The sequence below is a fragment of the Thermobia domestica genome, chromosome 1 (assembly GCF_964235325.1).
Source record: "Thermobia domestica chromosome 1, izTheDome1.hap1.1, whole genome shotgun sequence".
Classification (NCBI taxonomy): Eukaryota; Metazoa; Arthropoda; class Insecta; order Zygentoma; family Lepismatidae; genus Thermobia; species Thermobia domestica.
In genome coordinates, this window is record NC_137454.1 from 8053477 (window position 1) to 8079353 (window position 25877).

At 34.5% G+C, this 25877-nt stretch overlaps 1 protein-coding gene across 1 annotated transcript in view; it reads right to left on the reverse strand.

The window, feature by feature from the left end:
* The window catches only part of LOC145665892 (chymotrypsin-like elastase family member 1), a 144107-nt gene that overhangs the window by 112807 nt on the left and 5423 nt on the right, over positions 1-25877 (reverse strand). Inside the window, exon 2 of the mRNA XM_081733000.1 lies at positions 18497-18541. The gene's annotated coding sequence lies outside the window, so the exon portion shown is untranslated. The remainder of the gene's footprint in view (positions 1-18496; positions 18542-25877) is intronic.

The following is a 25877-nucleotide window of genomic DNA, read 5'->3' on the forward strand; positions in this document are numbered from 1 at the left end:
CCTACTACCGTGGGGTCCTATATGACCCCAAGTTAAGTTTAACAGTGTGTAACTCGCGTAATATATTACATTAAAAAATGAAAAACATTGGATTTTCATGTTTGCTTTGTAACTTCACTTTGGTACATTGTGATATTTTTTGTGAGTATGTGAGCACAAGTTTCTCTACTTCCTGCAGCGAGTACCATTGGGGGTCATATAGGACCCCTGCAATTATTAATAACTTTTGTATTTTTCGATACATGTCATTGATTATTCGGAGTAAAATTTGACACAAATCACTCTTCAGTTGTTTTCTCGAATGTATCTTTTAAAGACGTAGAAAAAGATTTGCATGAAGAAACCACTGATTCTGACTTTTCGCCAGAAGATCCTGCAAGTGATGATGTTTCATCTAGTGACGATTGTGAAATAGGTGAAATTTTGGACTATAATGATATAGATCAATATGATTCAGATTCATATCTAGATTCTGAAGATGAGTCTATGCTTGAAAGAAGCAAAAATGATACCTCAACATCTGCACTTACAAGTAGGAATATTCTAATGGACTTCTATTTTTGTCAATCATTCTTGTCAATTGATTTTATTATTTTATGGAAATGGTAAAATACAGAGCGATATACTTTCATGTAGTATAAAAATCTAAAATAATGATTTCCTTTGTTTTGAGTTTCAAGTCACTCGATTATGCTATGTAGACTAAAGGTGACGTAGGCATACTGAGTGTAGGGGAATCCAAACCAATTTCTTCCTTCAACTGTAATCCTACCGGGAATAGAACCCGGTCCTGTGTCGAAGGTAAGTGTGCTAGCCTCAAGATCCAGCGGGGTCCTGAAAATAATGAGAAATAGCTCCTAGTTGAAATCGTAGCCTTGCAATATCTGATGTATTTCTTGTCCTGATCTATTAGTTTTCTGAACTTTCATTCAGAATTGTTCTTTCATTTGATAATATGATTCCCCTTTTCGTTATTTCCTTTTTCCCATCCTTATTCAATATTGTAGAAAAAGAAAATGGAAAAGTGTCAACGGTTATTCCATCTAGGCTAAAGGTGACGACGATAATGAGAATAAATGAAATGGCTGATGGAAGAGAGTGGGAGAAAACGGGTGAACCCTAAGAAAACCCATGCGCACTGTGTTTATTCACCACAAATTACACTAGGCGCTAGCTGGGATTGAAGCAGGAATCTCAGGCACCAGAGATGAAGGTGTAACCAATGAGCCACAGCGGCATATTATTCAATGTTATGTTTCTGAATAATCCACTAAAATTATTCCTAATGAGCACGATCCGCATTTTCTTTTCAAGTCGGAGAATGGACAATAAATCTACAGTAGTAATCCACTAAGGACTTCTCAGGACTCAGTTTCCGTCTCTAAGACTCCGTTTCGCAATATTTTCAAGACTGCAAACAGGGCGTACACGTCATAGTATCAGGAATGTGGATACGGTTCAATCTCCTTTCGAGCACTTTATGAGACCAATATTCTTGAACTATTTTGAAATGGACAAACAAGGAATGCTCTATTACATATGGACATAAATGGGCGTATGTTGATAAGGGTGAACTTCAGTGTTTCAAATTGTTTCTTATACTGGAGGAAGTATAAAAAGCACACAATGAATGTGTTATACATTTGTGGAATAAAGAGGATGAAAGGCCTATTTCCAAGAAATCAATGTGTAGAAATAGATTTACACAGATATCTCGATGTTTCCGGTTCAATGACACTCAACATCGAGGCAAAAATCATAGTTCGGACAAATTATTTCCAATTAGAGACGCTTTTGATGCATGTGGAAGTACGTTACAGGACGCACATATAGCGGGTAACAATACTATTGATGAACAATTAGTGTCATTTTGAGGACGCTGACCCCTCCGTCATTAACTTCAGTGCTCTCAACGTTTTCATCATTTGGTTTTCACTCTATCCTGAATGGAACAGCATAAGTAATAACAGATGGAAAATATTTCTTCTTGAACTAGCTAAGTCTGCAACTACACAAAACCGAGCTTGGCGTTCAGAGTTCCCGTGTATTTTTTCAGAAGCCAATAAATATCGAAAACGTGGTTGTTGTCATTTCTATGAGCGGTATGTTATGCAAGACATATGCAAAGATGCGAAACATACGTGTATAAGCAACACTCAGCTATTCTTTGTGTAAAATGTGACAACGACTAAAACGACAGTGTAATTTTGTACAAGTTCTTTTGTGAGCCGTTTGTTTCTTGGAGATCAAAATTTCCTGAACCAAAAAAAAAAACTTTACTTCGCAGGTAAACAAAAATTTAGAGAATCGAATTATATGTCTAAAATAGGCAATTAGACTGGAAGATTCAGCTATACTACTAATCATCATCCAAATTATTATGTTTCCCTATGTGCATACCTGTACTTAATTTATATAATTGCACTATGTTATCAATTTATCAACACATTAAGCATATTACGTGACCAGAAAAGCTAGGTTAATAACAATGTATAAACAAACACGATAGAATGTAAAACTGGGCACCATTAAATATTTTTATAAACAAAGAAGGCTGTGTTTCTTCAATAAATGAAATGGGGTCACCAGAGACCCCAACGGTATTCAGTGTAATGAAAAAATTCCGGTAGTAGCAGGGTTAATATGATAAATAGAGGAACAAAACTAAACGAAGCAGATTTGCTGAGAAAGAGAGGCCCAATGTTATCAGGTCCAAGTGATATATGTGGAGATAACGATTGTAAGAGAGGCAGAACTCCACCCGGGTCTTAGAGAAGTTTGATAGGGTGTTCGAACAGATCCGGCAGAGAAGAGGGAAGGTGGGTTGTAGAGGGAAGAGAAGTAAATGTTTTGCATACGTAGTCAATAAATAGGTCGGTTCTTTGATCATCACTCGCTTCAGTATTTTCATCTTGAACTGTTTCCGGTATGCCCAGATATTTTGATCTAGATGTAATTTCAGACCAAAAAAATATAGGGTTGCTAATATTAAAACCACCAATTGAATCCATGAAATCAAAATACTTACGCCGCTGCACCTTATCGGCAAGGCTTCTAATTTCATCAAAATTTTTGTATGTGTAGACATTCGGATGTGATTTCCATAGAGTCCGGGCAAGCTTTTTGTCTTTAAGAAGAACACGTAGTTCATTGTCGTACAAAATCGAAAACGTGTTCGATTTTGATGCTTTCACCGGTACAAAGTCCTTTATGACTGAGTGGACAACAGATCTGAATACGTCTACAGTTCCTGCCTCTAACAAACACCAAGGAAACAGTTAAATAGTCCGGAAAATGTACCCCAGCAGGATTTCTTCCAAAGAAGTTGTGACCTACTTTTCAGGGGCGCGTTTGTAGTAGTGAAGAGAAGTAAATCAAAAGAAATATCAAAGGAATCGTAATCCGAAGAAAAAAAATTCTGCATGAGACAACACAAGGAGGTTCTAAGTTAGGGAGAGCGTAGCCAATATTGATTTTTATGCGTATATTAGGCATATTATGTTGACCTAGATCAAGTCCATAAATAACATTTTCCATGAAATAATTGTCGTTTCCATCTTTAGCGAAAACATGCTTGCTCCTCAGCGAGTCCAGCCATGGAAAGGTTGAAATCAAAGAATAGGATGACATCGCCGTGTTACTACGCATGCAACAGTGAGTCATGACTAGTTTCTAACATGTACTGGTGATGTTCTTGTACGGCCTATAGAAGCACCCACTAAACACAAAGCGATGCTTTGTAATAAAAACTTCCACCCAAATAAGTTCACAATCTCGTTCGAGATAGAATCTTCTATTGCTCTTCCACTTTTTATTTATACAAATCATCACTCCACCTGCATGAGTTATACGATCTTTATGATAAATTGATAATTATTTGAAAGGTCAATTTCCCATTCGTTCACAGAATAATTTAGGCACGATCCGGTCATTGCGAAAAAATCCAGTACCATTATCTCACTTAGGTTCAATGAGCCCTCAAATAAATTATTTCTAATACTACGAACATTTGTTATATATGTTATAAAATTATATATATATATATATATATATATATATAGGGTGGGCCATAAGTCCCTTACCTCCCTTGTAAAATCCGTGTTCGTGGAAAATAATGAACAACAACCATTCAGTAACATAGTAGGCCCAGGGAGAAGTTGGATTGTGATGGTGACCAATATGGCGGTCATCTTGAAAGCAGACATCTTGAATTCACGTCAAGATTTTTAAATAGGAACGTTGGTCATGCGGCACATCATTTTAGGTTAGAATTTAAAAACAAACACAAGGGTCAAATACGTTTGTTGATATCTTAATGTGTTCAAAAGTTACAGGCATTCCAAATTGCAAATTTTACTTGGCCCTCATGGCGGATCACGTGACCCACGTGGCCCCCATCCCGAGTTATGCACAAGGTAAGTCGTTCAACCCAATTGTCGATGACCCTCAAAAGAGTTTCTGGTGAAATATCGGCACATGCAGCAAATATGCGTTCTTCCAGGTGTTCAAGGTCGCGGATCTTTTCGGCGTATACCTTTGCCTTCAAATGACCCCACAGATAAAAATGCAAGGGCTTCAGATCTGGTGATCGTGCTGGCCATTCAACGCAACCACTGCATCCAATCCAACGTCCAGGAAATGTTTCATCCAGATAGGTACGGACCTGTGATACGTAATGCGGAGGGGGTACCATCCTGCTTAAGAAAGAGTGGTAATATGCCGTCCTCAGACAATATGGAAAAGAGGAAGAAATCGCGCAACGTTTCTAAATACCGTTCAGCACTGGGGTACTAGGAATGATTAATTGACCAATTAACTTGTTGCCTCATAGACCACACCACACCCTGTACCTACCATTTTGCAAGGGGCAAAGTACTGAGGATTTGTCGGGGACCAATAGCGAGAGTTTTGCTTATTCACTTCCCCAGTGACATAAAAATTGGCCTCATCGGAAAATAAAATTTGTGTGTGGAATGTGTTATCCATTTGCATCTGTAGAAGTGGACAGTCGCAAAATTCCACACGATGATCACGGTCATCTTCAGATAGGTGATGTTGAAGTTGCAATTTGTACTGATCCCACTTGCTTTTCTGTAAGATACGTCTGATGGATGTACGGCTGACACCACATTCTATGGACAGAAGGCGGGTGCTACAGTGTGGTGATGTAGCAAATGATGTCAGCACTTCTACTGGTGTGCCTTCATCTGTTTCGGTCGTGGGTCTTCCATATCTGAGATTATCTGCTATGGAACCAGTATCCATGAATTCTGGAAGAGTTGGTAGCCATTAATATGGGACACAGGATGTCACTCTGGATGTATGGCATTGAATTCAACTGCTACAGCCCTTGCACTCCTTCCTCCCCATGCTTTGATTGATTCCTTCCTCACTGCTGCCGTTAGCAGCATAATTAAACACTTGCAACAACAGAAACAGTACGGTAAAATTAGCAATTTGAAATGCTTGTAACTTTTGAGCACGTTAAAATATCAACAAATCAATTTCACAATTGTATTTATCTTTAAATTCTAGCCTAAAATGATGTGGGGGATGACCATGTCCTATTTTAAAATCTTGACGTTAATTAAAGATGGCGGCTTTCAAGATCGCCGCCATGTTGGTCAATATCAAAGTCACCATCATCGAATGTCCCTACTAAGAACATTTATGGTGATTTTTTTTAGTTTTGGAAAAGGGGCTATAAAACCATATAAGTCACTCGCACATGCAAGGAGCATTAGAATATTAATTATGTTACATTTCTGAAAAATCTGACGCTATCTGGCATTTCCGTAACAAAATTTTGAATTTCTATAAAGATCCTCATCTAATGCTTTGCCCCCTGTGCCCCCCTAAGGCGGTGTGTTACGAAAATAACACTCCAGATTTGAAAAACGCATACTCGTTTGTTACAATGGCGCCAAATTTCACATTAATTAACAAATAATAACAACTTCTTCTCGTATGTTCCTACTAAGGATATTTATGGTGATTTTCTTATTTTCGAAAGGCGGCTGCAGCCCCATTGTCAGTCTCTCTTACATGTAAGGAGGATTATAGTATCAATTCTGGGACATTCGTGATTAATCTGACGCTTACTGGCATTTCAAAAACAAATTTTGGGATGTTGGTAATACATCACCCGCCACCTTGTTACGCACCTTGCCCCCCAAAACGGGAGACTTCCCAAAATAATGTTTGAGACGGCTTTACTAACTAACTAACTAACTAACTCTATGGCCTATGGAACCCGGAGGTTCAATGCCGCGTTCACAAAAGCTCTACACTGAAGGCTATTCTTAGGTAACTGCATAAAAATTTTACTTTCTATTCCAATCTTTACGAGATCCATCTTCATATTGTCCTCCCATATGCGCCTAGGTCTTCCTAATGGTCTTTTCCGATTGGTCTTCCAGTCAAAACTTTGAAAGCGTTTCTACTTTCTTCCATTCTAGCTACATGACTTGTCCACCTAAGCCTCCTAGACTTCACGACCCTAACAATGTTGGGTAAACCATATAAATTATGTAATTCCTCGTTATGAAGTTTCCGCCATTCCCCATTTCCGTTCCACTTGGGTCCGAATATTCGTCTCAGGATGTTGTTGTCAAATACTTTCAGTCTAAGTTCTTCCCTCAGAGTAATTCACTATGTTTCGCACCCATGCAGAACAACAGGAATGATAATCATTTTATATATTTTAAGCTTCAAATTCCTCGACATAATTCGCGACTACAAGAGATTTTGAACCAAATAGTAACACAAATTCCCTGCTTTTAGTCGATATTTAATTTCTCCGTGAATATGATTTTCGTCTGTTAATATTGATCCTAGATATTTCAAACTGTCCACTTCATCAAAAGTATTATTTAATATTTTAACGCGTCCATAATTTGCTGTATTCCGGTCCCGACGCACTTCCATGTATATAGTTTTCTGTGCATTTACTTCTAAACCCATGTCCCTGCAAGCATTTAATAAGATCTCTGCATTACTTTCTTTTGTTCTCCTATCATCACCCATTAAATTTACATCATCAGCATATGCCATAACCTGGTGAATACCGTTCAACTGTAGGCCCTGGTTGCTATCTTTGTCTTTCCTTATAGCGTATTCCAGAACAAAGTTAAATAATAATGGCGACAACGCATCTCCTTGTTTCAGGCGATTTTCGACGTGAAAGCTCCTGGACAAAAATTTTCCTACGCGGACTTTACTTTGGGATTCATTTAAACATATCTTAATTAATCTAATTAGCTTTCTCGGTATTCCAAGTTCTGTAAGGACGTTGTATAATGTTTCTCTCCTAACCGAGTCGTACACCTTTCTAAAATCAATAAATAGTTGATGTACCGGGGTATTGTATTCCCAATTTTTTCTAGTATTTGGCGAATGGTAAATATTTGGTCGATAGTTGATCGATTTCGTTTTACTAGCTTTGTGAATGAGTGTTTTTATATTGTGTAACAAATACAACTCATTTGCACCAAACTCTTTACGAATAATTATTGGAGAAAATTGCTTCCAAAATTTAACATTGCATCTCCCATAAGGAAAATGAACTTTTGTGTTTACACCCCTAAAATGGGGGTTATGCAACATTTTTCTCCTATTTCCTTTAGAAATTCGAAAAATTCAGATATTTGTCAATCAGAGTGCTGAATGTTACATTAATAGTATGAACACTCCATTTTTTGCACTGCTGTAGAAAATTAGACGAATTATGGAACACTCGAATTATATATTAAGTCTAATGTGTTGTTTTCCTGACATTTGTATGATTTACTGGGTTTACTTCATCCAGTCTTCTTTTTCCTCTCTGTCACATGCGTGAGCACGTCGGTAGCACATTTGCTTCCTGCGACAAGCATAGTCTTGATATATAATGTCCTTAGGTTCGTATATTATCATGTGATTCGGTTTGCATTAGAGCGAATATGCTGAATTGTGGAAGAAATTGAGTATATTATGAAGATCTGAATTGCAGACCATCGTAAGTCCACCGGCGTACTTTTGTGATTTTAGAAAAATGAAATGAAATCTTTGAGTTTTACCTCCCACGGATATGCTAGTTAGGCTAAAGGAGACGGTGATGATGATAAATGAGTGAAATGTTAGAATGAAGAAAGTGGGTGGAAACGAGAGAGCACAGAGAAAACACACGAGCACGGTGTTTGTCCACCACAAAGTCCACACGGCGCGAGCTGGAATTGAACCAGGGACTTTGTGATTTTAGAATATACAAGAAGATTATATTTGGCATCTATTCTGTTTAGCTGAAATTATTTTGTATTTTTTTAAGGTTTTGATTTGGATTTAAGTATTACGCAAATGAGTAGCTCTTAAAAGATAGATGCGTACATAGAAAACAAAAAACGCAAGATACTAAAAAAGTAGACTTGGGATGATATGCAATTCAGGTATTCAATTCTCTTTTTAAATGAAAGTTACCTGCAGCTTTTTAACTTCTTAATCAATAAAGTAAAATTAAATGAACTACAATTTTGAAAGACTTTATTTAGATTTTGTGGTATTAATTGATAAACGATTTGAGAAAAATAAAAGAAGCCAATTTTAGATGGCGTAAATATATAACACGTAAATTTAATGAGTTTAATTATTATACTTTAAGTAGTGTCAGATTAGATAACAATAACTACATACATAACTAAAAGTAATTTTTGTGGACGACCTGTATACATTATAAAGACCGAAATCATTCTTCAACTTATACTTTATTTTTGCGACTAAAATAATGTCTTCCTTCAATGGGAGCTGCTAGTAACGTATTTCTTTCCCACGAATTAGAACAAAAATCTTTCATCGTTCAGTCATACATAAGTGTGAAACATTGTTTTGCGGTAAGATGATATTAGTGAGTAAGAAAGACGCTATTCATTTTCTGAACTTTATATATGAAAATCGTATTTCAATTACTTGGATACTTCAGTGTGTCTTACATATACAAAGACTACACTATATAGTTATTTGGAAATAATTAAATGTTTTCTTGAATTACTTCTGGATATATTAGCATGGGCAGCTGAGACCTAGCAAGACAGTCACCTAGCAATATTGTTAAACCAGTTTTAGCCTATAAGTCACGATAAAATTATCGTAATTTTCTTCTACATTATGGCTAGCGAACTCTGAATTTCAATATTTAATTTGCATATCCGAACGGGTGGTTTATCCTGGTCACATTTTAAAATGAACTGTCAACGTTGACCAGTCGGTCAACCCAGCTCGCACCTGGAGCATGTTCGTTTAATTAGGTATAGAATCAAGGAAAAAGGCAAAAAAATAATAACCACCCAAGGTCTTGGACAGCGGCTAACCCTCATTTAGTGAAGACCCGGGTCCGCTTATCACGTTCGAATCAGTAACGGGTCCCCAGTTTTTTTTTTTTTTTGGTTCTTGTACAGTGCTCACAGACATTCGCTCCATGTATAGGTCACCTTTAAACATTCTTATTTGATTCAAAGTGTAGCCACAAGAAATTTACGTCGTGGGATTACTTTCAGTGTTATCCCACAGTGCTAACCCCAATGTGCATATATATATGATTGTCATAGTGTATTTCATAAATTAGCATAGTGTTATTTTATTTATTGTGTTTTCATTGCATGCATGAATGGTGTATTTGTTTGTCGTAGTCTGAGCAAAAATCTGGATGTTCACCAGGATTACGAGACAAAACATCCGTCCCTCTCAGTGTTTAATGGAAATTTCAATGTTGAAATCTGAGACCGATCCGGTAAAAGTTCTGCAATCCCTTTTTGCAAACGTTCTTTAATATCTTAACCAGGTAAGTTCAGATCTCTTGAAATTACTCGTTGGTGGGACAGCAGGGGCAGATCCGGAAAGTGGTTACACTAATACGTGTTAATAATATTTCTAAAAAGTAAAACGATGATTCATCTTTTGTGTACCAGTGATACCTAAAGTTCCGAAAAGTTTTTATAATTTCTCTAACTAAATTTGTGTCCCTTAATTGGCTTGTGAATTTCGGATTTTGTATTTCTATTAAACTTGATATTAATATGCAATAATATTGTATTGCAATAAATTACAAAGTTTAAAGATTAAATTCAAAATTGTTGTTTATGCAACAGATATTGTCTTGCATTCGTATTGAATATAAGATGTAAAATTGGATATTTCTCTCATAATGTGTCTGAGTAAGGGTGTGTTACATAGCCGAAACTGTTCAGAAATATATAGTCTTAAAGTATATATACTGCTTTGGTCAGTTGGAGATATATAAGGAATCTTGAACTTTCCAAAGCTGTAATGGATAATTTTTAAAAAAGATATCAATACAGGGTTGTTTCAAATAGAGTTTTAAACGAAGGTTAAGATAGGAATAAACCTGTATAATTATTGAAGTAGAAATTTTGCAAATATAAAAATACGTACCTTGTCTGTTTAATAAAAATTAGAAATCAGACATATTTAAATTGAACCTAAAGTGAACGAAAAGTTAAATCATGAACAAATTTATTATTATTTAGAAATTCAGAATAACCTAAATCTGGTAGACGACAGTCATTTCACAAGAATTACTGTAGTACAGTGCATTGTGTAGTAATGAATTGTATCCTGTATCCTAGTTTTATAGTATTAAGTACGGCTCGTGCCAGAAACACTGTAGCATGTTTTTGTGGAATTTTTGTTAGTATAGTAATGAATAATACACGTTGTAAGAACAGTGTTTAAACCTAACCGAAGGGATTAGCATTTTGCAGTCGCCCAATGGTTGAATGTCTAAAACGTACGAAAGGCAATAGCTTGTCCCAGATAAAACGAATTTGAATGGCGATTTTGCTATTCAATGCTATATAGTGGCATACTATTGAATGCGAATTAATACCTTACAGTTAGATAATGTGAATTATATTTTCAGATATTTCGTTCGATAACAAAGCACGAAGTTCAGGAATATCTTCTCTCATAACACCCTTTTTATTACAGTCATGGGTAATGTAGTACGGACAATTTAAATATAACGTTGCCAGTTCAGGGTCCTGCTCGAACGACACGTAAGGACGTGCAAATCGTTTCCTAACACTGGTGTGAGGCCAATGTTTTTAGGGCAGGGGCCAATTGAACAAACTGCTAAACTGGCTGTATGTTCTTTTTTTTAACTAAGCATAGTACGCAATATTATTTTAGATTGATAACTACAATTTTTTAGCAACACTTTTCCCTTATATCTTAACTCTATTAGCCGATATTGATTACAGTCCTTTACGACCTAGAAGTTTTCATTCTCCTTTTCCTACAAAATTTTAACTCGATCGGGCTGAGTCCTTTTGTTGTACCGAGGTGCAATTATTACATTCGTTATTGCTTTCAATATTATATTTACAGCCGAATGTAAGACACATACATGAACGATTCTTCATTTACTTAGTAGCAATAAAGTTATGTTCGTTATGCGTATGTTATTTATTATTTGTAAAATAAGTACAGCTAAAATAACAAAGAATACTGTCAGGAGAGCATCAATAATGCATTTTGTGATTGCAATTTAAAATAAATCTGATTGCTTGAAATAAATGATGAAGGCTTCTTCATGTATTTATTTATAAGCTCGACCCAAAGGCTTATAATATTTAAATATATATATGTATTTGAAATGGTTAGTCCTTTCCTGTAGTGTGCCAGAAAATATATAGAACAATTTTATATTGCGAAAACATATGAAAATTCTACCGTATTCTCTTAAAAGTTTAATTCTCAATGAAATTAAAGTTGTATTCACCGAGATTCGAATATGTAAAGCAGGAGGCAAACGATTATGGTATGTTTGAAGATTATATTTATACGGTAGGGTATTAAGTAAAAAATTACAGAGAAAAGACCAGCATCTTCGCCATTTTACATGGGCTTAATTTGAAATAGGTTGGCAAAGAAAGCTGTGTCGTGAACAAGAATTTCTTGGGATATGTTTCATTGGTAGATCGTACGATATCCGTCTCAAAATAGGAGAATTAAAATTGAGGATTTCAAGATATTTAGTGAGAGTATGTATGTAGGTGAATGGTGAAGAAAGGAAGGGATGAAATCTGGTATCACAGTACCTGTTATTCCATTATCTCTGCTGGTCTTCTTGATTTCCTCTCGATGATTGACCGGCGATCTACCGTTCTGGTTTTAACGTGAACTGACTCTCTAGCCACTGATCTAGATCCTGCTGGTGACCAAATTAAAGATTGTTCGGCTAGTTTTCATTAACCGTCTCATTAACCGTTTCTGACGTTCTCCATCCAACTCCAAAGACTGGCTCCGACTAATTCCGAAGTCTGACTCCTAACTGACACCAACGAACTCCAAAGATTTTCGCCGACTGACTTTCATGAACTCCACGCACTGACTCCCTGTTTCTGGGTTGAACGGAGTATTTAAAGATCCAAATCTTCTGATGTTCTTGCGGACTCCAGACACGTGTCGATGAGATGATTTCGTATACACAATAGGTACTTTTGATGTCAGAAATAGTTAGATAATCAGGAAAGGAATTCTCCCAGCTTGATTACATAAAAGACAAATTGACATAATACATTAGGTAAACGTAAACAAACAATTTCACGATTCAGCAATGAGGACACAAAACTACGGACGAATAGAGTAACCGAATTCGCAGAGGTGAATGGATTTCATTAGCTAAGTCTTCCGAATGTCTAACGTTCTTGATGTGTCCAAAAGAGCTTTATGTAATTAGAAAAAAAAGCATAGCAATACTGATGACAGTTCTCAATGAAAATTACGCATCTCAGACAAACAACAAATGAATGAGAAGGTAATCAATACAAATCCATGATCAATAAATATTGATCTCTTTAGAATGTCATGTTACTTTCTGTAAAACGTGTAATTTAAAGCTGGAGAGAGAGATTTAAAAAGTATGGCAAAATATATCGGAGAGTACTCTAAAAAAGCACTCTCTCTAAAAAGATAAAATTGATAAAAATCTGACAACTTTATGTAAACTTTAATCAAACAACTCTTTCGAGAATTTCGATTTTAAGATAATGAGATATTCAACTTCTATACTAATTAAATTCACCAGTTTTCATTCATAATTTAGCCAAATTTACAAAACGATGAAAACATTTTAAACAATTTGGGACTTCGGCCAACCTCTCTTACTACGGTAGATTCCAAAACTAAGAACATTCAATACTCGAAACAAGAAGTACTATGGCTGCGAGTGCTGGTCATAATAAAAAAGACTGTTTAAAGATAGAGCCTATTAATTGGACACTGAATTAATATCAAGAATCTATTAATCGCTATATATTGTTGTTCTTGCTCTATGGTGAAAAGTGTTAAAGCCGAACTGATAATTGCAAGCAAAAAATAAAATCAGAGCTATCCATTATGAAATTAATGTCATAACCTAAAGGTAGTAGATTTTAACCACCTCCGGTTTTAACGCGTATATATAAATGTCGTCAAAAAGTCACTTTTGGACAGAACTTGAGGGAAAAACATTTTAGAACATCCCTTATCGTTTTTGTTATTTCGGAAGAGATATCTTTTGAAACAGAAAGTACTAGCGAATTCCAGTTTTTAAGAGTTTTGCGGGTAGCGATGGCTTGTTCATTTGGGATGTTCAGTTGATTCCTGGAGCAGCATTAAGCTGTGTTTTATCAATAAATATTTTATAGCGATCAGCATTAAAAGTAAAATCATTCATTTCCACAAATTCTTGTTTGAACTTATAGTCAAGGAATGACTTGGAACTGATACATATCAGACGTGTCTACAGAATCAGGTAAGTATATGTTGGTAAACTAGCTCACCTTCTACTGCCTTCCTATAATGAAAGGAGACAAAAGTACAAGTGAAATTAATGTTATTCCAAATAGGAAAGAGAAAAACATAGGACAATGTCAACACAAGGAAAAAGACAAAAAAAGAAGACCAAATAGAAAGAGAAGACAGATAAAATAATACCTAATAAACGGAAAAAAGATAAAAAGCGGTTAAACATCCAATGAAACATGCAATCTCAGGTACAGAACTTCAATAAGGTGAAACAGTGTAACGTATTGACCGTCACGGACGTGTACAAATCAACTTGTAGAACGTCAGCAACTTCATGCAGGAAGAATGGAAAGCTAGAAGAGTGACGTCAAGGTAAGTGTACACGCCAAATTGAGGAACCTCAGTGAAAAAGGACTATAAAGGAACCATTTCACAACATATTATAGACAAACGCAAGTAAACCATAAGGACCTCGTCAAGTTGATGAGGTGAACACGCAGACTGCACTTTGCCAGTATCGAAGTTACTCCTGGATGGATTACAAGCATATGCTAGTTCACGAATACATAATTAGCGCTCAGTTTGATGATGTTGCTCCCTGGTAAATAGATATCGTGAACGATGAGTGTAACGACAGAGGACATGAGATTGTATTCCATCTAAGAGAAGAATGAAACACGTAAGAAACACGCACCACGAAAGGAGAGCAGGGAGTTATACACACATCGACTTAGCATCACTGTAATAGAGACTACTGGAATAAATATATAAGAAAAAGTGAAATCATAGAAAGCAAAATAAAAGACAGTGATAATAGTGTGTGAAAGAATTAACTGAGAACAGATAACAGTGACAGTGACGTGTGCAAGAAATGAACTGAGACCAGAAAAGGAGAGTGATAATCGTGTGCGCAAGAATTGAACTGGAAAAGTTGTGAAGAAGGACACACGGATCTAATTTTCACCATCCAGTGAAGCAGAAAGGAAGGAGGGAAAAACGAAACCAAAATGACGTTGGGTTTTCATGAGTTTCTAATCCGGCAGAAGTGTCTGTGAATTCAAGATTGCTTAGATAATAAAAAAGTAACAAAGGAAAGGAAAAATAACTGCTTTTCTAGGTATTTCCTGATTAATAGAGATTTCGCTTTTCTGGTTATGTGTGACTAGTAACTTCGACTAGCGCAGCAGGCCCGCAGATTAACGGAAATGTGAAAACCATCTGAGTTGCTCGTCGAAAGCCGACGACGTTTCCTCTTCAGGTTGTGGCACGAAGCCCAACACGTAACAATGCAAACGCAGGTTACGTAGCTGAAACTCTAAGACTGACCATCATACAGTTGAGTTGTAACTCAATAATTAGTTTTTCTTGAAACTTTCCGAAACCTAGAAAATATCAGATTAGCCACTATCTCCAGTCTCGGCAAAAAGTGGCTGCAATAATGAATTTTCCCTTTTTCTTCTGTTTATGAGGAATCACCGTGGATGACAATTGTTTCAATTGTCGTATCACACATAAACGTAAATAATCTTGCACCGCCAAGATAGTTCCAATATTGTACTTTCAAATACGACAAAGTAATTACCGACATTATCATTTTATTTTTGTAGTTGGTATGCAAATTCAATTTAAACGGTTACTGAATAAGTAATTATTTGCCTGCTCACGAAATCACTGACCATTATTCCACATTATAACATATTCTTGTAACATTATTCAACAAATTGTAAAAATAAAGCGTAATAGTGAAACTGCAAGCTCATGGTCTGTTACAAAAACTAAACAACTTCATGCACATATTTTTGAATAGAGTACATCATTATTGAATTGAAGGACATCAGCAACGTCAAGAGGTGTCTTCTCTGAGTAATCAATCACATGAAGGGAAAACAAGGACAAAGGTGACAAAAAATCAAGTAACTATCCCCGGCCATAAAGATTCAATAGGCAGGCACCAGTATTTCCACGATGCGTGATATCCACTACCTTTACACATAAGTGAGCATCACCCGATTGAGCTCTGTACCTTTTCAGAACCTATTTCCGGAACGCTGAACCCAATTAAAAAACAGAAGCACATCTCAATATAGCCTTAATGTTCAATGGAAACAAGAAATCAAACTAGAAGTAAGTGTAAATTTTATTCACTTTGGGTTTTGGAATGGTGTTTTAGGTGGTAATGATATGTACTTTTTGGCAATAAAGTTACTGAAATACACCGATTTTTGAAGTCTCTTTAATGTTTCCGCTGTGTGGCAATGAGTGTTGAAACCGGAAATACTGATAAACTTCAATCTCTTCCGGTGATGGTCGAGTGTATTCACAAACAGGCAAATGGCCTTAGTGATGAACGAATTGATACAGTTTAACGGCATAGGTTGGAAGTATAAATGGGCAGCCTTCTTTGAAAAAGAAACTTTGAATACTGTCTTTGCTCTGCTATTATTACTTTCAGTAAGGAGCGTATACTAAACGCAAAAGAGAGTTGATAACTTTTAGCCATTATAGTATCTTAGATCCCTCAAGTTAGGTCATGAAACTTCACATAATTTTTTCTAATAACAAAAGTAGGTATGTATAAGTCATGCAATAAAAATACTAATGGGATTAAACGTTCAAAAGACTGCCATTTTTATATGAAATGCACTACCATGTTATCGTGAGAACCAACTACATCATAATTATAATATATATACCGATAAAATTATGCACACTTTATGTTATCCCTTAAGAATCATGCAAGACTTGTTTTAAAGTTATCATGTTGCGTCTAGATACATTTGTTCGGCAAGAAATATGGTTGAATAATGTTCTTTGAAGTGCAAACCACATGGTAAATTGCGAATTTGGTATTGCATTGTCTCAACCTCTGATTAAAAAAATACAGAGTAAACTTTTATTGTGATCTAAGACATTGATATTTTGCTGCGCTGACCCAATCCATTATGGAATATGGTCCCAGCTGTGCATGATAAGATTTAGCTGATAACATAGCTTATATCTACATTACTTACAAAGGAATGGACCACAAGTTTTAGTTCAAATCTGATATCCACAAAGATCTGATCTGTATCTGATCAGATATTGTATCTGATAGAGCATCATGAGAAATAAAAATAAACAAAATTTAATGTGTTATGGAGGAGGACACGAAATGCGGGGCTTCAAAATTTCCGTATGAAAACAATTACATACTGGAAATATATCCGTTTTAAGTAAATATCTTCAAACCGTTAAAGTAATCAAAACCAACTATGCACAATTTAATGAAAAAAAAATAATGCATTGAAAAACAGAACCAGTTTCCCCATGGATGAAGCAGTGTTGCCAACTCAACGTTCAAGTCTTTTGTTTGTAATGGCACCACATACACATACGTACATGTTTAAAATGCACTTTTATCACTTAACATAACTGTGAACTGTAGTAGTGAGGTCTGATATGAGGCAAGAAAGAGTAAAAAGGTAATCTGGGTCTCACATTATACAGTTAATTAAAATGCAAAATATCACTGTAGTACAACATAGCACAATGTCAGAAGTGTTACAAAGGGTTGATGAATTTGGGAAACGAAATAGAATGACGGTATTTTTACGTTCCGTGTCGGCAGTGAAACTATGTAGGACGTGACATACACCTCAAAGTGAGGTCCAAACCCCCATAGAAGACGAAATGTGACAATGAAATGCAAGGTAAAGGTACAAACAAAATGTCAATGTTTGAGGCGGGATTAAAACCAGCGATCATTAATAATTCGGTGACCAAGCTTTCTAGATGGGAGTCATCTAAAAACGAAATGCCGTTGTAATAAAATGATTATATTTCCTCCCTGAATATGGTACTATTAAAGTGTAGCCTACAGTCAGAGAATCATATAATGTTTAGGAAAAAATGTAAAATAATATGTCTTTTAACACGAAAGACACAATCCAAGAAAGTACTCTACCGAATCTGGATATGATAATCTGGAAGTGCAATTGTACAAAATTAGAAAACTCGAGTTCTTTCCTACCGCTTAACATTTTCTTAATTCGAGTTGTCTGCTTATTCACCGGGGCTACTGAAGTGTAACGTTAATCCCTCACTTTTTCTAATGCATTTTTCTATTACCATCTGTTGTCACATATCAGACTTCTCCATTGGACAATTTCAGCAGACGTAGCTCCAACAGTGCGAAACACGGTACCACTCCACTACACTTTACTGTTATGTTAAATGATAATTGTGAATTTTAAATCTGGGTATATTTGTACATGGTGCTAATTCAAAAACACTACTTTTACGCTGCGTTTTAAATATTGCTTCATGTACGGCAACACTAGTTGTGGTTTTTAATATATTATTTTCTCATTATATTGCGGACTATTTGTTTTGTTTGTTTTATCGGTTTTAAAGATACACACTTTAAACATATATAACTGCATGATACATTTTGTTGATTTTCAAAAGTTGAAGTCTCGTAGATCGTACCATTCTATTCCACATCATCTTATATTTTTATCAATTCCATTCTTTACTATGCTGTACCAAAATTGCTATGTGACAATCAGATTTGAGCAACAACTTGTAAGACCTTGCTTACGGAATATGGTCCTAACAGTAGAAAATAAGATTTAGCTGCTAACGTAGTTCATACCTACATTGTTCAGATATGGTTTCATCCAAATTACCAGAAAGTTCATATTTCAACTACTTTAGAAGATATACCAAGTTTACTTACCTTTGGAAGCAGGTACTCCATTAAATATCCGTAAATCTCTGTTCTCTAAAAAACAAAAATAATATGTGTTTATTTTCTATAAAATACATAACGAATGTCAAGTATCAAATTATAACATAAAAGTATAGTCATATATCAAAGCATTGTAACTAAAATATTTAATTTAACTTATAACCCAAAAATAGCCTGATGTTCAAAGATTTGTTATTATCAACTTTTCAATCGAGATTGCCGTTTCAACCCTGTTTTTGATCGCAATGATCCTCGATCTAGCTTTGTGCTACAACTTATACTACCTATGAAAATAAAAGTAAATTTTTAGTATTATTAGAGCATTGTTATCATTGTAAATGTCTCATATGAATTAAGCTATATTTCAAAATTACATTTTGATGCTTCTTTGTAGCGTAGAATATAAAGCCATCTAGACTAGTAATATGTGTACGCAATGTCTACTCTTGTAATATAATGGTTCTGTTTCTAATATTCACAAACTTTGACACCGAAATAATTGAAGACTAAGAACACAGAATAAACATTAGTAGTTCGTCCTTGTTCTAAGGAAAGTAAGAAGAGATTAATGCTTTAATATTTCATACTATTTGGTAGTTTAACGAAAGGGAATCTCAAAGAAATAATAAGAGACTTCAATATACCCATTTTATAGAAAATTGCATTCGCAGCTTTTAATATCTTGTACATTACATTATAATACGTTATTATTAATAGAACTCTTTCATTATGCAGTAAAATGCCATATGATTCCTAGCACACGTAATAGGAATATCGTTAAACGAACGTTTCCTAACACGAGTCAGCTTCAAAGTATGCACTAACTAACTCTGGAGATGCAAAATATGTTATTCAGAATGAAGGACTAACACAAAATATTAATTTGTGTAAGTTGCATGCCTATATCCATAGTAATTCAATAGAAGGAATAAGATTCGTTACATTCTACAGTTTTAGAAGAAGAAAACATCGCAAGAAAGTACGTTGGATAGACGTTTTATCTAGAATACAATATATTGGTGTTTCGAAAACATTCGTGTGTAACATTTTATTTTTTGTAGTTTCACGTAGTTCGCTTATTGTAAAGCTTGCAATTATATACAAACATACAGGGTGTCTCATTTAAATGTGTGTCTTGAAATTTCCAAAATGACAAAAAATGGTAACAAATTTAGTTATGCAAGAATGTGCGATTGTTACTGACCTATAAAATTTTGTGAACATCAAGTGCCCCAGGGGTACCATCATTGGGACCTGCGGGTCTGCTTGAAAATTTTAAATGGAAACCTTCTATTTTTAGTGCAGAATCTTATTCCGCGACCGAAAATGCAGCTTCTGCTTTAAGTATTTTTTCGTTACCTTTCTAGATAACATAAAAACGCAATAATAATAATAATAATAATAATAATAATAATAATAATAATAATAATAATAATAATAATAATAATAATAATATCATACGTCACCTGAGGTTGATAAATGTAAAGCTGGTTCTAGGGCTGAACACACAATGTGATTGTGTTGCTAAGACTTGCAAACAAATAAAGTTACGAACACGTTTGTAACAATATTTTTGAAGAACTGAGATTTTTGTTTGAGGCTGTGGATACTACGAAAGCTGATTAACGTGAGACTTATATGGCAACATGAACTTTGAATTATGTAATCGAACCCAGTGTCAAGAAAGAATTAAGTTATTCACTTTTTGTCATTGATATGTACATGTGTATAATGACGATTTGATTTGAATAAAGATCAAGGGTTCTTACCTGAGAGGTAAAAGTGAAAATGAATACGAATTGTTGATTTGTGAATCCATTAAATTTTAAATGGACACTATCCATTAGGAAAGAGAACAATAGTGTGTTCTTATGAAATTAAGGGAATTTAGCTTATTTAAATTGTATTGAGATAGTGTGTTCACTCGGAGTGCTGGTTAAACATTCCTGAAATAAAGATTAATGGATAATACATGCAATTTAAAATACCCAGAATGTAATTACAAAAATTGAACAAGTGATTGTAGGCCACTTTTTAGGGTAGTATTGAAATAAATTTCAAAGCTAGCTTGATAAAATGTAGGAAAACATGTTTTCAGTTAATTCCATATTAATTATACGAAGTGTTGAATTAAATGGTAAAATAAATTCAATGACCTTATATAAGGTGTTTAAAAATAAGATAAACATATCATTAAAACTTAAATTGATAAATCGTATTGCAAAAAAGTTAAAAGAACAGCCTTAGACTCTGGAGCCATTTAATGGTTGTAGCCTTTGGGTATACTTTGTCGTTTCTATTCTATCTTTGTTCAATTTAAAAGTGGTAAATGTTGAAGAGTTTCATTTTATCAATGTTGATAGAAACACTGTAGAAATAGTTACTGGATATTGGATTCACACGTCTCAATATTATAATTAATAATATATTCAAATTGCATGATGAATGTTTGAACCAAAAATATATATTGAGTTAATGTAACACTAATTTAGTGAATTCAATGTAAAAATAGTGCTCGAATTTTAAGCTTATATCTTATTAAATTGTGACAAAAATATCTAGCTTATAATTCATATTAGTTTTTGAAAATATAGTGAATTACATTCTGATAATACAGTAAAATTATGTGGGAAGAAATTAATAAATTACTTAAATATTGTAATTACTTTGTCTACAATGCATTGTGTATTGTACTTGAATTTTAGAAAGTAACATTAAGTAAAACTGACCAAAATTTGACATAAGGGATCAATTACCATCACATGCTTTCACCAACGAGATAATATTGTGTGAATGGGGTACAGTAGTGTCTTCGTGAAATTTGCATATTTGTTTTTTGTTGGGAGATGTATTCAGGTTTGCTGCTATTGTAATATTCCACTCGTTGTCTTTATTAAATGCATAAATGTTGCCCCCATCCCTACAGTAATTTCTAATTGAAAAGAGACTTTCATTTAAGGAAGACACTTTCATTAAATTGTTGTTTCATTGTGTGAGTTTGGATTAATTAGATAGGATATTTTTAATGAGGTTCTATTCGCTTTGAGAGCCAACAGCTATACGAAATGATCACCATTTGTATCAAAGTGAGACATTTACAATCGTTTCCTCTAAACTAATAAATCCTACAACTTCATTTTAATATTCTTTAGGGTTAGTAGTGTAGTATTATTCTTTCAAATGTTCAATCACCAGCAAAAGTATATCCCCTTGAGTGGTCTAATTCCATTACTTGTGGTTAACATCATTCGCAGTTTGTAAATGGCTCTATAAATGCCACCAACTTGTACGTACCTTTTCTACCCTGACAGCACCTGGTGGCACTCGGTCAGATCTTTAGTAAAATTGTGAGAAGATAACGCACGAAACAGTTCTCCATTTTGAGATGAATCTCTAAGGTTCGGATAGAGTTGTCCAATCAGCGCCATATATTAATCTCAATATTGTTGCGTATTTAAGGAAAGTTTTTCATTGTATACTGTACATAAAAAAAAACACTGACAACGCATAAATCAGAATGTCTGAAACTAGACGAAAATATCAAATCTACAAGAACTGCTGGAAATAAGTTTGTAAATCACTACCTCCATTGACTTCTCATATTTTCTTCATTTTAACATCATTTTCTTTTTGGAAAGCAGACGAACTTGCTCGCTATACTTTGTATGCATTAAAATTCAAATTGATATATTTGAAAAGTTTCAACCTGGCGGGCATATGAGTCTTGGTCTACCGAATGGAAGTTCAATGCAGTAACCACTTACGTTCAGCGTCACTTTATCTTCCACTCAAGCAATTAGCTATTTAAAATAGTTTCGTAGAATATGAAATACAATATAGTTATGATCGTATAAGGAGACGCTCCTGATTTTTCTGTAACAACGACTTACTTGATATTTCCTTCTTTAACTCAAAAACAAGTTACATAGACAGTGAGCAAAATACAACGGAAAGTTCTTCAAGATTAGGCTGCGTAATCGTTTATCTGCAATGGTCTTGATTTATAATACAATTTCTACTTACCTTAACTTTAACCTCCAAAGAAGAAAATACTGTAGAAATTATTTTTACATTTTTTCAATTATATTAACATGTGTAGAAATTGAAAGATCTATGTCTATCTTTAATAACTTACTTTATTTTTCCTTTTTCGTATTACAAATTTCTGGCGAAGTGTGAAAGTGGGAAACTTCTTTTTCAGTGACCCGGGTTCAAATCCCATTGTGGCCATTAATATTTTTCTTGTTGGAAGGTATTGTTTACGTCTTTGTGTTCTTCCTTTATTATTATTATTATTATTATTATTATTATTATTATTATTATTATTATTATTGTTATTATTATTATTATTAACGATAATTTGTACTGATTTTTATTAAAATATAAATGAGCTATTCAAAAATATATCACGTAAAGAAATTGCTTATCCTTGAGTCTCGTTTACTCTTGGAAAGCTATCTCATTAAGAGAAAAGACAATTCACCTATACGAACTATAATACTTTCATTCTAAGAACAGTAAGAGTCTCTACATCTTAATGTAAGAAAAGTTCATGATTTGGCTGTAACGGAATAATGAAATTGTTAATTTTATGATATATGATAATTGTAGCAATAGACATAGATCTATAAGAAAACTCATTTTCATTTCTTATATCCATAGATAAAGTTAATTGATGCATAGGAATATCGCACATACCTTGCATAATATTTCATTAGATTAGCAAGATACTTATCAATATTTGGGGTCGAGGCAACGTTCCTTCTCAAATTGAGCTCGAAAGACGTTACAGTTTATATATTTTTCTCGAAGTGATTAAGTATGTTTTTGAGTGCTTCCATCTGGATACCATTTCCGTTTTCAGGATAAGATTTTCAACGTGCTTAAAAATGTACTAAATCATATTACGATAGTTACCTCATGGTACAAGTGTCTGTGGATAACCGGTGGGCCACTAGCGACATCTCGCCAAATATTGGCGCCTTCGCAGCGACGATAAACGGCAGTTCTACTCCTTTTTTTGAAACATACGTCCGACGCAACGAAAAACCAGTGAAAACAAGATTACTCTCCCAAAATATTTTCTATCTATATGCGACATTTCTTTATATTAAGGTAACAATAAAAACACTATGAAATAACCCAGGGGTGGGTGCTAACCACCAAGCTTATGATAACTACCCACGTGTTCTTCCGACTCCCGATGAAGGCCGTGAACTAAACCTCGAATGCAGAGGGATACATTGTTGAGGTATTTTTAACATGGACAATAGTGCTCTTTAACCGTGCATATTCAACGATAACAGTTTGGGATAAAATAAAATGTGTTCGCCATGTAATTGTATAAGACAGTGATATAAACGTTTTACTTTATTTCATACTTCTCATACATTCATTTTCTAATGAACGGTGACAGTTTACTTCCACATCTATACAATTTTACGCACTAATCTGTAGACTTTTCATTTATGTTGATGAGGCAGGTGAATCAACGAGTTCAGTTTAGAAACAATCGTCAGAAAAAATAATATATAACAATAAACCGCATGCATATGATTGTCGGTAGTTCCTGATGGTCTGCTCGGAACTTTAAGCTCCTCTTGAAGGTCAAAATGAAGGTATCGCTGCCACGTTGTGGTACCTTCAACACCCCGACTCTAGATATATGTTTAGATTCGATGAAAACATGCGTCAATCGCACACTAGTGGCAATCCTTCGATTTCTCGCCATATCGCGTATGGACATCTACCGGCAAATGGGTCACTATGTGAAGGCAAATTTTATGCTATCGGGTATTGACTCTCACATCCCAAGGGAATCTAAAATATTTTGAAAATAAATAACATTTGTGCCATCAATATTCTTTATGGGAAAAATATATGTTAAAACAACAATGTTTTTAGATTTTCGAATTTTTCATATACATGTAGAAAAGATTTAAAATTCATATTAACACTGTTTTTGTAAAACTAAGAGTAAAATTACCATTACAAAACCTCAGCGTTTGGTATTTAACATGTAAAAAAAATGATAATTTCCTAAAAGGTGATTTTTGGAAATACCCTCCTTTCATTTTCTTAATTTTGTATCAAAATATGTAAAAATATTCTCAAAAAGTTCAATCTAGTGTCTGATTCAAACCGACAAGAACGATTTATGGTTAAGATCCTGAAATAAACCTACACATTCCCAAGCCGGCAAAACGCTTAAAAAATATTTTTGAACTTTTATAGTGGATAAATTGTTGTTAATCTTTCTTTTGTCATTTTCGTTTTGTACCCATCGGGCCACTTGAGCAGTTAGTTATCATAATGCAGGAAATAATTAAAATAATGCAAGCAGTATTCTTCCAAAAATCACTTTTGCAAAATGAAGTTAACATTTTTCTAAAAGTAAAATTTCAGAAACTGAGGTTTTGTAGTTGAAAAGTTTAATATGAAATTAAAAGTTTATTCCAATGGAATTTACATGAAAAGTGGCAAATTTGAAAATGTCTTTGTTTTAAGAGTTTTCCAATTTAGGTTTTTTTAGACTTGAAAATTCCAATGGCTTGATTTCCAAGTTGTTTACTATAAGGAGCTCTCTGATTGGCCAAATTAAAAAGACCTCAACTACTTGTCCGTCTATATTCGACGTTTCTTTAATCGCCCAGATGAAGTCGCAGAAACTCGCGCCTAGTGGTCATAAGGTTGGTGCTCGCGCTCAATATAACATATAATTTTAGTGTTTTCTAGACTCACTTTAATGTAAACAAATCCCGCCTATAGGCGATTTAACACGTTAGTTGTCATGTGGGTCCCATCGGACTTACTGGTGTGATCTAAGAAAATGTCCTTGTAGATCTGATCGGACCCACGATTTTTAATTTGTCGAGTTGTCCTTACAGTACTTGTATTTTAAAGTGATGCCTCTAGTGTTAATGATGTGTAGTGTTTCTATCACATACAATATAGGAGATTTTTATGCTGTAATTTTTCGTTAGATGTTGCTTATTAACGCCGCTAGAGGCGCTGAATATCAATTAACAAGCATTTTCTGATTCTGTAGGGCAGATCGGACTTACGTGTTGCTATTTGAATGACTTACTCTAATTATTTTAACAAGATGCCAGTATTTTGAAGTCGCCGTCAATTTGTTGAATTTTCAGAAAGGTCTAGATCACTATACTGTTACTTCAAATGACATTAAGTTCTGGACATATTTCTTCTTTTTTTCATTGCAAAAAGAAGCTTCTTATTAGCACTAAAAGCAGCAAGAACTCATCAACTTCTTATACAAAGCTAGCTAGCGCCTTTATATAATAATGAACAAATGACTATCAAACAGAGTTGCCAGTTCAATTGTAATTCATCCCCTAGCTCATAAACA